This window comes from Mytilus trossulus, chromosome 6 (genome assembly GCF_036588685.1).
Source record: "Mytilus trossulus isolate FHL-02 chromosome 6, PNRI_Mtr1.1.1.hap1, whole genome shotgun sequence".
Classification (NCBI taxonomy): Eukaryota; Metazoa; Mollusca; class Bivalvia; order Mytilida; family Mytilidae; genus Mytilus; species Mytilus trossulus.
In genome coordinates, this window is record NC_086378.1 from 72123127 (window position 1) to 72139938 (window position 16812).

Below are 16812 nucleotides of genomic sequence, written 5' to 3' on the forward strand. Positions count from 1 at the left end.
AACTTTTTGCAAACATCCTTAAATTCTACTCAATAAGTATCTACAAATGGCACATTTATGCCGCAGAACCATGTTGGCAAATTATGAATTTTATAGATTTTTCATATTTTTGTTGTGTAACAACGTGATCATATTACACCGAATGGAGCCACGGCAATGCACATACACGCAGTAAAAGAACGAATATACAACGTATGCGTAATGCAACCATGTATTTCACTTTGTCAAACACTCTAAACTATAGAAAACAACTTATTGGATTGAAAAAACATGCTCTTAAACTAATCGCTACTTTGCCGTGAATAACACTAAAATGAAACGATACAGAGAAGAGTAGCGTCATGGCGCATGGCGCACACAAAGAAATCTTTGTAAATCACTCTCTTTATATTGGGCTTGACAAACTTCTGCAACTGCTTCTTTCTAATTTCTTTGCTTCCCCTCTAAGCACGAACTAAAACTAAGTCTATACTAGTCAAAGTGTTTTCGATTTTTTTTTATTTACATGTGGTCTTTTTTTTTGTTTAGGTAATGCTACATTTGATTGAGTGAGAGAGGAAATTAAAAGGGGGGACCAAGCTGCATATTTCATGTTATTTATGTTACCCACGTAAAGTGGGTGTAGAGAAATTGTCTATAGACTCATTAATTGTTCCTCTCCACGGATATCTTTAGTAAAAGGCGAAAGATATATTCGTGGTTTGAAGAGAAACCAGAGTAACCCGACTTGCACAAACATTGAATATACAGAATAATGTAAATGTTTTCTGAGAGAAGGTGTTTGCGAAAATGAACTTTTTGCAAACATCCTTAAATTCTACTCAATAAGTATCTACAAATGGCACATTTATGCCGCAGAACCATGTTGGCAAATTATGAATTTTATAGATTTTTCATATTTTTGTTGTGTAACAACGTGATCATATTACACCGAATGGAGCCACGGCAATGCACATACACGCAGTAAAAGAACGAATATACAACGTATGCGTAATGCAACCATGTATTTCACTTTGTCAAACACTCTAAACTATAGAAAACAACTTATTGGATTGAAAAAACATGCTCTTAAACTAATCGCTACTTTGCCGTGAATAACACTAAAAATGAAACGATACAGAGAAGAGTAGCGTCATGGCGCATGGCGCACACAAAGAAATCTTTGTAAATCACTCTCTTTATATTGGGCTTGACAAACTTCTGCAACTGCTTCTTTCTAATTTCTTTGCTTCCCCTCTAAGCACGAACTAAAACTAAGTCTATACTAGTCAAAGTGTTTTCGATTTTTTTTTATTTACATGTGGTCTTTTTTTTTGTTTAGGTAATGCTACATTTGATTGAGTGAGAGAGGAAATTAAAAGGGGGGACCAAGCTGCATATTTCATGTTATTTATGTTACCCACGTAAAGTGGGTGTAGAGAAATTGTCTATAGACTCATTAATTGTTCCTCTCCACGGATATCTTTAGTAAAAGGCGAAAGATATATTCGTGGTTTGAAGAGAAACCAGAGTAACCCGACTTGCACAAACATTGAATATACAGAATAATGTAAATGTTTTCTGAGAGAAGGTGTTTGCGAAAATGAACTTTTTGCAAACATCCTTAAATTCTACTCAATAAGTATCTACAAATGGCACATTTATGCCGCAGAACCATGTTGGCAAATTATGAATTTTATAGATTTTTCATATTTTTGTTGTGTAACAACGTGATCATATTACACCGAATGGAGCCACGGCAATGCACATACACGCAGTAAAAGAACGAATATACAACGTATGCGTAATGCAACCATGTATTTCACTTTGTCAAACACTCTAAACTATAGAAAACAACTTATTGGATTGAAAAAACATGCTCTTAAACTAATCGCTACTTTGCCGTGAATAACACTAAAAATGAAACGATACAGAGAAGAGTAGCGTCATGGCGCATGGCGCACACAAAGAAATCTTTGTAAATCACTCTCTTTATATTGGGCTTGACAAACTTCTGCAACTGCTTCTTTCTAATTTCTTTGCTTCCCCTCTAAGCACGAACTAAAACTAAGTCTATACTAGTCAAAGTGTTTTCGATTTTTTTTTATTTACATGTGGTCTTTTTTTTTGTTTAGGTAATGCTACATTTGATTGAGTGAGAGAGGAAATTAAAAGGGGGGACCAAGCTGCATATTTCATGTTATTTATGTTACCCACGTAAAGTGGGTGTAGAGAAATTGTCTATAGACTCATTAATTGTTCCTCTCCACGGATATCTTTAGTAAAAGGCGAAAGATATATTCGTGGTTTGAAGAGAAACCAGAGTAACCCGACTTGCACAAACATTGAATATACAGAATAATGTAAATGTTTTCTGAGAGAAGGTGTTTGCGAAAATGAACTTTTTGCAAACATCCTTAAATTCTACTCAATAAGTATCTACAAATGGCACATTTATGCCGCAGAACCATGTTGGCAAATTATGAATTTTATAGATTTTTCATATTTTTGTTGTGTAACAACGTGATCATATTACACCGAATGGAGCCACGGCAATGCACATACACGCAGTAAAAGAACGAATATACAACGTATGCGTAATGCAACCATGTATTTCACTTTGTCAAACACTCTAAACTATAGAAAACAACTTATTGGATTGAAAAAACATGCTCTTAAACTAATCGCTACTTTGCCGTGAATAACACTAAAAATGAAACGATACAGAGAAGAGTAGCGTCATGGCGCATGGCGCACACAAAGAAATCTTTGTAAATCACTCTCTTTATATTGGGCTTGACAAACTTCTGCAACTGCTTCTTTCTAATTTCTTTGCTTCCCCTCTAAGCACGAACTAAAACTAAGTCTATACTAGTCAAAGTGTTTTCGATTTTTTTTTATTTACATGTGGTCTTTTTTTTTGTTTAGGTAATGCTACATTTGATTGAGTGAGAGAGGAAATTAAAAGGGGGGACCAAGCTGCATATTTCATGTTATTTATGTTACCCACGTAAAGTGGGTGTAGAGAAATTGTCTATAGACTCATTAATTGTTCCTCTCCACGGATATCTTTAGTAAAAGGCGAAAGATATATTCGTGGTTTGAAGAGAAACCAGAGTAACCCGACTTGCACAAACATTGAATATACAGAATAATGTAAATGTTTTCTGAGAGAAGGTGTTTGCGAAAATGAACTTTTTGCAAACATCCTTAAATTCTACTCAATAAGTATCTACAAATGGCACATTTATGCCGCAGAACCATGTTGGCAAATTATGAATTTTATAGATTTTTCATATTTTTGTTGTGTAACAACGTGATCATATTACACCGAATGGAGCCACGGCAATGCACATACACGCAGTAAAAGAACGAATATACAACGTATGCGTAATGCAACCATGTATTTCACTTTGTCAAACACTCTAAACTATAGAAAACAACTTATTGGATTGAAAAAACATGCTCTTAAACTAATCGCTACTTTGCCGTGAATAACACTAAAAATGAAACGATACAGAGAAGAGTAGCGTCATGGCGCATGGCGCACACAAAGAAATCTTTGTAAATCACTCTCTTTATATTGGGCTTGACAAACTTCTGCAACTGCTTCTTTCTAATTTCTTTGCTTCCCCTCTAAGCACGAACTAAAACTAAGTCTATACTAGTCAAAGTGTTTTCGATTTTTTTTTATTTACATGTGGTCTTTTTTTTTGTTTAGGTAATGCTACATTTGATTGAGTGAGAGAGGAAATTAAAAGGGGGGGACCAAGCTGCATATTTCATGTTATTTATGTTACCCACGTAAAGTGGGTGTAGAGAAATTGTCTATAGACTCATTAATTGTTCCTCTCCACGGATATCTTTAGTAAAAGGCGAAAGATATATTCGTGGTTTGAAGAGAAACCAGAGTAACCCGACTTGCACAAACATTGAATATACAGAATAATGTAAATGTTTTCTGAGAGAAGGTGTTTGCGAAAATGAACTTTTTGCAAACATCCTTAAATTCTACTCAATAAGTATCTACAAATGGCACATTTATGCCGCAGAACCATGTTGGCAAATTATGAATTTTATAGATTTTTCATATTTTTGTTGTGTAACAACGTGATCATATTACACCGAATGGAGCCACGGCAATGCACATACACGCAGTAAAAGAACGAATATACAACGTATGCGTAATGCAACCATGTATTTCACTTTGTCAAACACTCTAAACTATAGAAAACAACTTATTGGATTGAAAAAACATGCTCTTAAACTAATCGCTACTTTGCCGTGAATAACACTAAAAATGAAACGATACAGAGAAGAGTAGCGTCATGGCGCATGGCGCACACAAAGAAATCTTTGTAAATCACTCTCTTTATATTGGGCTTGACAAACTTCTGCAACTGCTTCTTTCTAATTTCTTTGCTTCCCCTCTAAGCACGAACTAAAACTAAGTCTATACTAGTCAAAGTGTTTTCGATTTTTTTTTATTTACATGTGGTCTTTTTTTTTGTTTAGGTAATGCTACATTTGATTGAGTGAGAGAGGAAATTAAAAGGGGGGACCAAGCTGCATATTTCATGTTATTTATGTTACCCACGTAAAGTGGGTGTAGAGAAATTGTCTATAGACTCATTAATTGTTCCTCTCCACGGATATCTTTAGTAAAAGGCGAAAGATATATTCGTGGTTTGAAGAGAAACCAGAGTAACCCGACTTGCACAAACATTGAATATACAGAATAATGTAAATGTTTTCTGAGAGAAGGTGTTTGCGAAAATGAACTTTTTGCAAACATCCTTAAATTCTACTCAATAAGTATCTACAAATGGCACATTTATGCCGCAGAACCATGTTGGCAAATTATGAATTTTATAGATTTTTCATATTTTTGTTGTGTAACAACGTGATCATATTACACCGAATGGAGCCACGGCAATGCACATACACGCAGTAAAAGAACGAATATACAACGTATGCGTAATGCAACCATGTATTTCACTTTGTCAAACACTCTAAACTATAGAAAACAACTTATTGGATTGAAAAAACATGCTCTTAAACTAATCGCTACTTTGCCGTGAATAACACTAAAAATGAAACGATACAGAGAAGAGTAGCGTCATGGCGCATGGCGCACACAAAGAAATCTTTGTAAATCACTCTCTTTATATTGGGCTTGACAAACTTCTGCAACTGCTTCTTTCTAATTTCTTTGCTTCCCCTCTAAGCACGAACTAAAACTAAGTCTATACTAGTCAAAGTGTTTTCGATTTTTTTTTATTTACATGTGGTCTTTTTTTTTGTTTAGGTAATGCTACATTTGATTGAGTGAGAGAGGAAATTAAAAGGGGGGACCAAGCTGCATATTTCATGTTATTTATGTTACCCACGTAAAGTGGGTGTAGAGAAATTGTCTATAGACTCATTAATTGTTCCTCTCCACGGATATCTTTAGTAAAAGGCGAAAGATATATTCGTGGTTTGAAGAGAAACCAGAGTAACCCGACTTGCACAAACATTGAATATACAGAATAATGTAAATGTTTTCTGAGAGAAGGTGTTTGCGAAAATGAACTTTTTGCAAACATCCTTAAATTCTACTCAATAAGTATCTACAAATGGCACATTTATGCCGCAGAACCATGTTGGCAAATTATGAATTTTATAGATTTTTCATATTTTTGTTGTGTAACAACGTGATCATATTACACCGAATGGAGCCACGGCAATGCACATACACGCAGTAAAAGAACGAATATACAACGTATGCGTAATGCAACCATGTATTTCACTTTGTCAAACACTCTAAACTATAGAAAACAACTTATTGGATTGAAAAAACATGCTCTTAAACTAATCGCTACTTTGCCGTGAATAACACTAAAAATGAAACGATACAGAGAAGAGTAGCGTCATGGCGCATGGCGCACACAAAGAAATCTTTGTAAATCACTCTCTTTATATTGGGCTTGACAAACTTCTGCAACTGCTTCTTTCTAATTTCTTTGCTTCCCCTCTAAGCACGAACTAAAACTAAGTCTATACTAGTCAAAGTGTTTTCGATTTTTTTTTATTTACATGTGGTCTTTTTTTTTGTTTAGGTAATGCTACATTTGATTGAGTGAGAGAGGAAATTAAAAGGGGGGACCAAGCTGCATATTTCATGTTATTTATGTTACCCACGTAAAGTGGGTGTAGAGAAATTGTCTATAGACTCATTAATTGTTCCTCTCCACGGATATCTTTAGTAAAAGGCGAAAGATATATTCGTGGTTTGAAGAGAAACCAGAGTAACCCGACTTGCACAAACATTGAATATACAGAATAATGTAAATGTTTTCTGAGAGAAGGTGTTTGCGAAAATGAACTTTTTGCAAACATCCTTAAATTCTACTCAATAAGTATCTACAAATGGCACATTTATGCCGCAGAACCATGTTGGCAAATTATGAATTTTATAGATTTTTCATATTTTTGTTGTGTAACAACGTGATCATATTACACCGAATGGAGCCACGGCAATGCACATACACGCAGTAAAAGAACGAATATACAACGTATGCGTAATGCAACCATGTATTTCACTTTGTCAAACACTCTAAACTATAGAAAACAACTTATTGGATTGAAAAAACATGCTCTTAAACTAATCGCTACTTTGCCGTGAATAACACTAAAAATGAAACGATACAGAGAAGAGTAGCGTCATGGCGCATGGCGCACACAAAGAAATCTTTGTAAATCACTCTCTTTATATTGGGCTTGACAAACTTCTGCAACTGCTTCTTTCTAATTTCTTTGCTTCCCCTCTAAGCACGAACTAAAACTAAGTCTATACTAGTCAAAGTGTTTTCGATTTTTTTTTATTTACATGTGGTCTTTTTTTTTGTTTAGGTAATGCTACATTTGATTGAGTGAGAGAGGAAATTAAAAGGGGGGACCAAGCTGCATATTTCATGTTATTTATGTTACCCACGTAAAGTGGGTGTAGAGAAATTGTCTATAGACTCATTAATTGTTCCTCTCCACGGATATCTTTAGTAAAAGGCGAAAGATATATTCGTGGTTTGAAGAGAAACCAGAGTAACCCGACTTGCACAAACATTGAATATACAGAATAATGTAAATGTTTTCTGAGAGAAGGTGTTTGCGAAAATGAACTTTTTGCAAACATCCTTAAATTCTACTCAATAAGTATCTACAAATGGCACATTTATGCCGCAGAACCATGTTGGCAAATTATGAATTTTATAGATTTTTCATATTTTTGTTGTGTAACAACGTGATCATATTACACCGAATGGAGCCACGGCAATGCACATACACGCAGTAAAAGAACGAATATACAACGTATGCGTAATGCAACCATGTATTTCACTTTGTCAAACACTCTAAACTATAGAAAACAACTTATTGGATTGAAAAAACATGCTCTTAAACTAATCGCTACTTTGCCGTGAATAACACTAAAAATGAAACGATACAGAGAAGAGTAGCGTCATGGCGCATGGCGCACACAAAGAAATCTTTGTAAATCACTCTCTTTATATTGGGCTTGACAAACTTCTGCAACTGCTTCTTTCTAATTTCTTTGCTTCCCCTCTAAGCACGAACTAAAACTAAGTCTATACTAGTCAAAGTGTTTTCGATTTTTTTTTATTTACATGTGGTCTTTTTTTTTGTTTAGGTAATGCTACATTTGATTGAGTGAGAGAGGAAATTAAAAGGGGGGACCAAGCTGCATATTTCATGTTATTTATGTTACCCACGTAAAGTGGGTGTAGAGAAATTGTCTATAGACTCATTAATTGTTCCTCTCCACGGATATCTTTAGTAAAAGGCGAAAGATATATTCGTGGTTTGAAGAGAAACCAGAGTAACCCGACTTGCACAAACATTGAATATACAGAATAATGTAAATGTTTTCTGAGAGAAGGTGTTTGCGAAAATGAACTTTTTGCAAACATCCTTAAATTCTACTCAATAAGTATCTACAAATGGCACATTTATGCCGCAGAACCATGTTGGCAAATTATGAATTTTATAGATTTTTCATATTTTTGTTGTGTAACAACGTGATCATATTACACCGAATGGAGCCACGGCAATGCACATACACGCAGTAAAAGAACGAATATACAACGTATGCGTAATGCAACCATGTATTTCACTTTGTCAAACACTCTAAACTATAGAAAACAACTTATTGGATTGAAAAAACATGCTCTTAAACTAATCGCTACTTTGCCGTGAATAACACTAAAAATGAAACGATACAGAGAAGAGTAGCGTCATGGCGCATGGCGCACACAAAGAAATCTTTGTAAATCACTCTCTTTATATTGGGCTTGACAAACTTCTGCAACTGCTTCTTTCTAATTTCTTTGCTTCCCCTCTAAGCACGAACTAAAACTAAGTCTATACTAGTCAAAGTGTTTTCGATTTTTTTTTATTTACATGTGGTCTTTTTTTTTGTTTAGGTAATGCTACATTTGATTGAGTGAGAGAGGAAATTAAAAGGGGGGACCAAGCTGCATATTTCATGTTATTTATGTTACCCACGTAAAGTGGGTGTAGAGAAATTGTCTATAGACTCATTAATTGTTCCTCTCCACGGATATCTTTAGTAAAAGGCGAAAGATATATTCGTGGTTTGAAGAGAAACCAGAGTAACCCGACTTGCACAAACATTGAATATACAGAATAATGTAAATGTTTTCTGAGAGAAGGTGTTTGCGAAAATGAACTTTTTGCAAACATCCTTAAATTCTACTCAATAAGTATCTACAAATGGCACATTTATGCCGCAGAACCATGTTGGCAAATTATGAATTTTATAGATTTTTCATATTTTTGTTGTGTAACAACGTGATCATATTACACCGAATGGAGCCACGGCAATGCACATACACGCAGTAAAAGAACGAATATACAACGTATGCGTAATGCAACCATGTATTTCACTTTGTCAAACACTCTAAACTATAGAAAACAACTTATTGGATTGAAAAAACATGCTCTTAAACTAATCGCTACTTTGCCGTGAATAACACTAAAAATGAAACGATACAGAGAAGAGTAGCGTCATGGCGCATGGCGCACACAAAGAAATCTTTGTAAATCACTCTCTTTATATTGGGCTTGACAAACTTCTGCAACTGCTTCTTTCTAATTTCTTTGCTTCCCCTCTAAGCACGAACTAAAACTAAGTCTATACTAGTCAAAGTGTTTTCGATTTTTTTTTATTTACATGTGGTCTTTTTTTTTGTTTAGGTAATGCTACATTTGATTGAGTGAGAGAGGAAATTAAAAGGGGGGACCAAGCTGCATATTTCATGTTATTTATGTTACCCACGTAAAGTGGGTGTAGAGAAATTGTCTATAGACTCATTAATTGTTCCTCTCCACGGATATCTTTAGTAAAAGGCGAAAGATATATTCGTGGTTTGAAGAGAAACCAGAGTAACCCGACTTGCACAAACATTGAATATACAGAATAATGTAAATGTTTTCTGAGAGAAGGTGTTTGCGAAAATGAACTTTTTGCAAACATCCTTAAATTCTACTCAATAAGTATCTACAAATGGCACATTTATGCCGCAGAACCATGTTGGCAAATTATGAATTTTATAGATTTTTCATATTTTTGTTGTGTAACAACGTGATCATATTACACCGAATGGAGCCACGGCAATGCACATACACGCAGTAAAAGAACGAATATACAACGTATGCGTAATGCAACCATGTATTTCACTTTGTCAAACACTCTAAACTATAGAAAACAACTTATTGGATTGAAAAAACATGCTCTTAAACTAATCGCTACTTTGCCGTGAATAACACTAAAAATGAAACGATACAGAGAAGAGTAGCGTCATGGCGCATGGCGCACACAAAGAAATCTTTGTAAATCACTCTCTTTATATTGGGCTTGACAAACTTCTGCAACTGCTTCTTTCTAATTTCTTTGCTTCCCCTCTAAGCACGAACTAAAACTAAGTCTATACTAGTCAAAGTGTTTTCGATTTTTTTTTATTTACATGTGGTCTTTTTTTTTGTTTAGGTAATGCTACATTTGATTGAGTGAGAGAGGAAATTAAAAGGGGGGACCAAGCTGCATATTTCATGTTATTTATGTTACCCACGTAAAGTGGGTGTAGAGAAATTGTCTATAGACTCATTAATTGTTCCTCTCCACGGATATCTTTAGTAAAAGGCGAAAGATATATTCGTGGTTTGAAGAGAAACCAGAGTAACCCGACTTGCACAAACATTGAATATACAGAATAATGTAAATGTTTTCTGAGAGAAGGTGTTTGCGAAAATGAACTTTTTGCAAACATCCTTAAATTCTACTCAATAAGTATCTACAAATGGCACATTTATGCCGCAGAACCATGTTGGCAAATTATGAATTTTATAGATTTTTCATATTTTTGTTGTGTAACAACGTGATCATATTACACCGAATGGAGCCACGGCAATGCACATACACGCAGTAAAAGAACGAATATACAACGTATGCGTAATGCAACCATGTATTTCACTTTGTCAAACACTCTAAACTATAGAAAACAACTTATTGGATTGAAAAAACATGCTCTTAAACTAATCGCTACTTTGCCGTGAATAACACTAAAAATGAAACGATACAGAGAAGAGTAGCGTCATGGCGCATGGCGCACACAAAGAAATCTTTGTAAATCACTCTCTTTATATTGGGCTTGACAAACTTCTGCAACTGCTTCTTTCTAATTTCTTTGCTTCCCCTCTAAGCACGAACTAAAACTAAGTCTATACTAGTCAAAGTGTTTTCGATTTTTTTTTATTTACATGTGGTCTTTTTTTTTGTTTAGGTAATGCTACATTTGATTGAGTGAGAGAGGAAATTAAAAGGGGGGACCAAGCTGCATATTTCATGTTATTTATGTTACCCACGTAAAGTGGGTGTAGAGAAATTGTCTATAGACTCATTAATTGTTCCTCTCCACGGATATCTTTAGTAAAAGGCGAAAGATATATTCGTGGTTTGAAGAGAAACCAGAGTAACCCGACTTGCACAAACATTGAATATACAGAATAATGTAAATGTTTTCTGAGAGAAGGTGTTTGCGAAAATGAACTTTTTGCAAACATCCTTAAATTCTACTCAATAAGTATCTACAAATGGCACATTTATGCCGCAGAACCATGTTGGCAAATTATGAATTTTATAGATTTTTCATATTTTTGTTGTGTAACAACGTGATCATATTACACCGAATGGAGCCACGGCAATGCACATACACGCAGTAAAAGAACGAATATACAACGTATGCGTAATGCAACCATGTATTTCACTTTGTCAAACACTCTAAACTATAGAAAACAACTTATTGGATTGAAAAAACATGCTCTTAAACTAATCGCTACTTTGCCGTGAATAACACTAAAAATGAAACGATACAGAGAAGAGTAGCGTCATGGCGCATGGCGCACACAAAGAAATCTTTGTAAATCACTCTCTTTATATTGGGCTTGACAAACTTCTGCAACTGCTTCTTTCTAATTTCTTTGCTTCCCCTCTAAGCACGAACTAAAACTAAGTCTATACTAGTCAAAGTGTTTTCGATTTTTTTTTATTTACATGTGGTCTTTTTTTTTGTTTAGGTAATGCTACATTTGATTGAGTGAGAGAGGAAATTAAAAGGGGGGACCAAGCTGCATATTTCATGTTATTTATGTTACCCACGTAAAGTGGGTGTAGAGAAATTGTCTATAGACTCATTAATTGTTCCTCTCCACGGATATCTTTAGTAAAAGGCGAAAGATATATTCGTGGTTTGAAGAGAAACCAGAGTAACCCGACTTGCACAAACATTGAATATACAGAATAATGTAAATGTTTTCTGAGAGAAGGTGTTTGCGAAAATGAACTTTTTGCAAACATCCTTAAATTCTACTCAATAAGTATCTACAAATGGCACATTTATGCCGCAGAACCATGTTGGCAAATTATGAATTTTATAGATTTTTCATATTTTTGTTGTGTAACAACGTGATCATATTACACCGAATGGAGCCACGGCAATGCACATACACGCAGTAAAAGAACGAATATACAACGTATGCGTAATGCAACCATGTATTTCACTTTGTCAAACACTCTAAACTATAGAAAACAACTTATTGGATTGAAAAAACATGCTCTTAAACTAATCGCTACTTTGCCGTGAATAACACTAAAAATGAAACGATACAGAGAAGAGTAGCGTCATGGCGCATGGCGCACACAAAGAAATCTTTGTAAATCACTCTCTTTATATTGGGCTTGACAAACTTCTGCAACTGCTTCTTTCTAATTTCTTTGCTTCCCCTCTAAGCACGAACTAAAACTAAGTCTATACTAGTCAAAGTGTTTTCGATTTTTTTTTATTTACATGTGGTCTTTTTTTTTGTTTAGGTAATGCTACATTTGATTGAGTGAGAGAGGAAATTAAAAGGGGGGACCAAGCTGCATATTTCATGTTATTTATGTTACCCACGTAAAGTGGGTGTAGAGAAATTGTCTATAGACTCATTAATTGTTCCTCTCCACGGATATCTTTAGTAAAAGGCGAAAGATATATTCGTGGTTTGAAGAGAAACCAGAGTAACCCGACTTGCACAAACATTGAATATACAGAATAATGTAAATGTTTTCTGAGAGAAGGTGTTTGCGAAAATGAACTTTTTGCAAACATCCTTAAATTCTACTCAATAAGTATCTACAAATGGCACATTTATGCCGCAGAACCATGTTGGCAAATTATGAATTTTATAGATTTTTCATATTTTTGTTGTGTAACAACGTGATCATATTACACCGAATGGAGCCACGGCAATGCACATACACGCAGTAAAAGAACGAATATACAACGTATGCGTAATGCAACCATGTATTTCACTTTGTCAAACACTCTAAACTATAGAAAACAACTTATTGGATTGAAAAAACATGCTCTTAAACTAATCGCTACTTTGCCGTGAATAACACTAAAAATGAAACGATACAGAGAAGAGTAGCGTCATGGCGCATGGCGCACACAAAGAAATCTTTGTAAATCACTCTCTTTATATTGGGCTTGACAAACTTCTGCAACTGCTTCTTTCTAATTTCTTTGCTTCCCCTCTAAGCACGAACTAAAACTAAGTCTATACTAGTCAAAGTGTTTTCGATTTTTTTTTATTTACATGTGGTCTTTTTTTTTGTTTAGGTAATGCTACATTTGATTGAGTGAGAGAGGAAATTAAAAGGGGGGACCAAGCTGCATATTTCATGTTATTTATGTTACCCACGTAAAGTGGGTGTAGAGAAATTGTCTATAGACTCATTAATTGTTCCTCTCCACGGATATCTTTAGTAAAAGGCGAAAGATATATTCGTGGTTTGAAGAGAAACCAGAGTAACCCGACTTGCACAAACATTGAATATACAGAATAATGTAAATGTTTTCTGAGAGAAGGTGTTTGCGAAAATGAACTTTTTGCAAACATCCTTAAATTCTACTCAATAAGTATCTACAAATGGCACATTTATGCCGCAGAACCATGTTGGCAAATTATGAATTTTATAGATTTTTCATATTTTTGTTGTGTAACAACGTGATCATATTACACCGAATGGAGCCACGGCAATGCACATACACGCAGTAAAAGAACGAATATACAACGTATGCGTAATGCAACCATGTATTTCACTTTGTCAAACACTCTAAACTATAGAAAACAACTTATTGGATTGAAAAAACATGCTCTTAAACTAATCGCTACTTTGCCGTGAATAACACTAAAAATGAAACGATACAGAGAAGAGTAGCGTCATGGCGCATGGCGCACACAAAGAAATCTTTGTAAATCACTCTCTTTATATTGGGCTTGACAAACTTCTGCAACTGCTTCTTTCTAATTTCTTTGCTTCCCCTCTAAGCACGAACTAAAACTAAGTCTATACTAGTCAAAGTGTTTTCGATTTTTTTTTATTTACATGTGGTCTTTTTTTTTGTTTAGGTAATGCTACATTTGATTGAGTGAGAGAGGAAATTAAAAGGGGGGACCAAGCTGCATATTTCATGTTATTTATGTTACCCACGTAAAGTGGGTGTAGAGAAATTGTCTATAGACTCATTAATTGTTCCTCTCCACGGATATCTTTAGTAAAAGGCGAAAGATATATTCGTGGTTTGAAGAGAAACCAGAGTAACCCGACTTGCACAAACATTGAATATACAGAATAATGTAAATGTTTTCTGAGAGAAGGTGTTTGCGAAAATGAACTTTTTGCAAACATCCTTAAATTCTACTCAATAAGTATCTACAAATGGCACATTTATGCCGCAGAACCATGTTGGCAAATTATGAATTTTATAGATTTTTCATATTTTTGTTGTGTAACAACGTGATCATATTACACCGAATGGAGCCACGGCAATGCACATACACGCAGTAAAAGAACGAATATACAACGTATGCGTAATGCAACCATGTATTTCACTTTGTCAAACACTCTAAACTATAGAAAACAACTTATTGGATTGAAAAAACATGCTCTTAAACTAATCGCTACTTTGCCGTGAATAACACTAAAAATGAAACGATACAGAGAAGAGTAGCGTCATGGCGCATGGCGCACACAAAGAAATCTTTGTAAATCACTCTCTTTATATTGGGCTTGACAAACTTCTGCAACTGCTTCTTTCTAATTTCTTTGCTTCCCCTCTAAGCACGAACTAAAACTAAGTCTATACTAGTCAAAGTGTTTTCGATTTTTTTTTATTTACATGTGGTCTTTTTTTTTGTTTAGGTAATGCTACATTTGATTGAGTGAGAGAGGAAATTAAAAGGGGGGACCAAGCTGCATATTTCATGTTATTTATGTTACCCACGTAAAGTGGGTGTAGAGAAATTGTCTATAGACTCATTAATTGTTCCTCTCCACGGATATCTTTAGTAAAAGGCGAAAGATATATTCGTGGTTTGAAGAGAAACCAGAGTAACCCGACTTGCACAAACATTGAATATACAGAATAATGTAAATGTTTTCTGAGAGAAGGTGTTTGCGAAAATGAACTTTTTGCAAACATCCTTAAATTCTACTCAATAAGTATCTACAAATGGCACATTTATGCCGCAGAACCATGTTGGCAAATTATGAATTTTATAGATTTTTCATATTTTTGTTGTGTAACAACGTGATCATATTACACCGAATGGAGCCACGGCAATGCACATACACGCAGTAAAAGAACGAATATACAACGTATGCGTAATGCAACCATGTATTTCACTTTGTCAAACACTCTAAACTATAGAAAACAACTTATTGGATTGAAAAAACATGCTCTTAAACTAATCGCTACTTTGCCGTGAATAACACTAAAAATGAAACGATACAGAGAAGAGTAGCGTCATGGCGCATGGCGCACACAAAGAAATCTTTGTAAATCACTCTCTTTATATTGGGCTTGACAAACTTCTGCAACTGCTTCTTTCTAATTTCTTTGCTTCCCCTCTAAGCACGAACTAAAACTAAGTCTATACTAGTCAAAGTGTTTTCGATTTTTTTTTATTTACATGTGGTCTTTTTTTTTGTTTAGGTAATGCTACATTTGATTGAGTGAGAGAGGAAATTAAAAGGGGGGACCAAGCTGCATATTTCATGTTATTTATGTTACCCACGTAAAGTGGGTGTAGAGAAATTGTCTATAGACTCATTAATTGTTCCTCTCCACGGATATCTTTAGTAAAAGGCGAAAGATATACAGTGGGAAAGCCAGTGACATTGAAGAGCTACTTCCGGTAGTCCAGCGGGAAAGGGGAGATAATCTAAAAATTTTGAGGTGGCGCTGTAACCAGCGTGTAAACAAAAACGTAGCCTGTGCTTCAGACAATAAATCTATTAAAACAACGTATCATCCATCAGTATTTGAGGTTAATTTTTCATAAGAATAGATTTTGTCACACGACTGCCAAATTCGGTATTCAAATAAGTGCTCCGTTACTGAAATATGATAAACCAAAAGACTACCTCCGTTGATTTCCAAAAAACCGCGGGTAATCCCCACGACTACAAACAACTGACACAAATGCATCCTAAAGCTTTTCATTGGTCGAGATATAAATAAATGTGACCTAGAAACATATGGGCACATGACTATGTACAGGATTCCCCGTCACTCTGAGTCTTGTTTACATAATAAATACTTCAACCGGAGGTCAAAATTCAACATTTTTCAGACGTTTTGGGAGTTATTTCGGTGCAAAATCAAGCAAATTATGTCATATTTTACAGATTTTAAGCACAAAATTGATTGAGACAACGAAGGGTGATGATGTTTTCAGGATTTTAAATATATTTTACTTAAAATGTTGAGTGGTGGAAGGCTCGACACCGTCATTTGTTGATGTTTACAAGTTGCTCGAACTCCTCGTATCACATTTTCTGTAGTTATTTAATTATGCTGCTGATGTATAACACATTTATGGGCGAGATTTATGTAGTACATTGAAACTGGTTTAATCTATGAACGAATTTGTCCATATAAATAACTTCCATTGTTTGGAAGTAGACCTACCCCCCTTTTTTCAACAACAAAAAATCAGATTAGTCAAAAGTTGTTGTCTGAATAAGCATGCAAAAGTTGCAAAGTGTAAGCACTCAGGTAGTCTTTGTTTTAAGCCAATTTTTAGGGTAATGGTTACAGTCATTCTTTGATTCTGTAAATTATTATAAATCTGAAATGTTTCAACTTGTCAATTTTAAAAAGTACATGTACCAATCAACAAATATTGCCTGCCTACTACTGATGCATC

The 16812-nt window shown here is 34.8% G+C and overlaps 19 non-coding genes and 1 pseudogene across 19 annotated transcripts; all 20 read right to left on the minus strand.

Moving 5' to 3' along the window:
* Positions 1 to 603: 603 nt before the first annotated feature.
* On the minus strand, positions 604 to 721 carry LOC134723984 (U5 spliceosomal RNA). Its single transcript, XR_010108310.1, has one exon. It is a non-coding gene; the product is annotated as a U5 spliceosomal RNA (small nuclear RNA).
* Positions 722 to 1396: 675 nt separating this feature from the next.
* On the minus strand, positions 1397 to 1514 carry LOC134723986 (U5 spliceosomal RNA). Its single transcript, XR_010108311.1, has one exon. It is a non-coding gene; the product is annotated as a U5 spliceosomal RNA (small nuclear RNA).
* A 675-nt stretch (positions 1515 to 2189) lies between these two features.
* Positions 2190 to 2307, minus strand: LOC134723987 (U5 spliceosomal RNA). The gene has a single exon (XR_010108312.1). It is a non-coding gene; the product is annotated as a U5 spliceosomal RNA (small nuclear RNA).
* Positions 2308 to 2982: 675 nt separating this feature from the next.
* Positions 2983 to 3100, minus strand: LOC134723989 (U5 spliceosomal RNA). The gene has a single exon (XR_010108314.1). It is a non-coding gene; the product is annotated as a U5 spliceosomal RNA (small nuclear RNA).
* A 676-nt stretch (positions 3101 to 3776) lies between these two features.
* Positions 3777 to 3894, minus strand: LOC134723990 (U5 spliceosomal RNA). Its single transcript, XR_010108315.1, has one exon. It is a non-coding gene; the product is annotated as a U5 spliceosomal RNA (small nuclear RNA).
* Positions 3895 to 4569: 675 nt separating this feature from the next.
* Positions 4570 to 4687, minus strand: LOC134723991 (U5 spliceosomal RNA). The gene has a single exon (XR_010108316.1). It is a non-coding gene; the product is annotated as a U5 spliceosomal RNA (small nuclear RNA).
* A 675-nt stretch (positions 4688 to 5362) lies between these two features.
* LOC134723992 (U5 spliceosomal RNA) lies at positions 5363 to 5480 on the minus strand. Its single transcript, XR_010108317.1, has one exon. It is a non-coding gene; the product is annotated as a U5 spliceosomal RNA (small nuclear RNA).
* A 675-nt stretch (positions 5481 to 6155) lies between these two features.
* Positions 6156 to 6273, minus strand: LOC134723993 (U5 spliceosomal RNA). Its single transcript, XR_010108318.1, has one exon. It is a non-coding gene; the product is annotated as a U5 spliceosomal RNA (small nuclear RNA).
* A 675-nt stretch (positions 6274 to 6948) lies between these two features.
* Positions 6949 to 7066, minus strand: LOC134723995 (U5 spliceosomal RNA). The gene has a single exon (XR_010108320.1). It is a non-coding gene; the product is annotated as a U5 spliceosomal RNA (small nuclear RNA).
* Positions 7067 to 7741: 675 nt separating this feature from the next.
* On the minus strand, positions 7742 to 7859 carry LOC134723996 (U5 spliceosomal RNA). Its single transcript, XR_010108321.1, has one exon. It is a non-coding gene; the product is annotated as a U5 spliceosomal RNA (small nuclear RNA).
* A 675-nt stretch (positions 7860 to 8534) lies between these two features.
* Positions 8535 to 8652, minus strand: LOC134723997 (U5 spliceosomal RNA). The gene has a single exon (XR_010108322.1). It is a non-coding gene; the product is annotated as a U5 spliceosomal RNA (small nuclear RNA).
* A 675-nt stretch (positions 8653 to 9327) lies between these two features.
* LOC134723998 (U5 spliceosomal RNA) lies at positions 9328 to 9445 on the minus strand. The gene has a single exon (XR_010108323.1). It is a non-coding gene; the product is annotated as a U5 spliceosomal RNA (small nuclear RNA).
* Positions 9446 to 10120: 675 nt separating this feature from the next.
* On the minus strand, positions 10121 to 10238 carry LOC134723999 (U5 spliceosomal RNA). The gene has a single exon (XR_010108324.1). It is a non-coding gene; the product is annotated as a U5 spliceosomal RNA (small nuclear RNA).
* Positions 10239 to 10913: 675 nt separating this feature from the next.
* On the minus strand, positions 10914 to 11031 carry LOC134724001 (U5 spliceosomal RNA). The gene has a single exon (XR_010108326.1). It is a non-coding gene; the product is annotated as a U5 spliceosomal RNA (small nuclear RNA).
* Positions 11032 to 11706: 675 nt separating this feature from the next.
* On the minus strand, positions 11707 to 11824 carry LOC134724002 (U5 spliceosomal RNA). Its single transcript, XR_010108327.1, has one exon. It is a non-coding gene; the product is annotated as a U5 spliceosomal RNA (small nuclear RNA).
* Positions 11825 to 12499: 675 nt separating this feature from the next.
* On the minus strand, positions 12500 to 12617 carry LOC134724003 (U5 spliceosomal RNA). The gene has a single exon (XR_010108328.1). It is a non-coding gene; the product is annotated as a U5 spliceosomal RNA (small nuclear RNA).
* A 675-nt stretch (positions 12618 to 13292) lies between these two features.
* LOC134724004 (U5 spliceosomal RNA) lies at positions 13293 to 13410 on the minus strand. Its single transcript, XR_010108329.1, has one exon. It is a non-coding gene; the product is annotated as a U5 spliceosomal RNA (small nuclear RNA).
* A 675-nt stretch (positions 13411 to 14085) lies between these two features.
* LOC134724005 (U5 spliceosomal RNA) lies at positions 14086 to 14203 on the minus strand. The gene has a single exon (XR_010108330.1). It is a non-coding gene; the product is annotated as a U5 spliceosomal RNA (small nuclear RNA).
* A 675-nt stretch (positions 14204 to 14878) lies between these two features.
* LOC134724006 (U5 spliceosomal RNA) lies at positions 14879 to 14996 on the minus strand. The gene has a single exon (XR_010108331.1). It is a non-coding gene; the product is annotated as a U5 spliceosomal RNA (small nuclear RNA).
* Positions 14997 to 15671: 675 nt separating this feature from the next.
* LOC134724075 (U5 spliceosomal RNA) lies at positions 15672 to 15779 on the minus strand (annotated as a pseudogene).
* Between the last annotated feature and the right edge of the window lie 1033 nt (positions 15780 to 16812).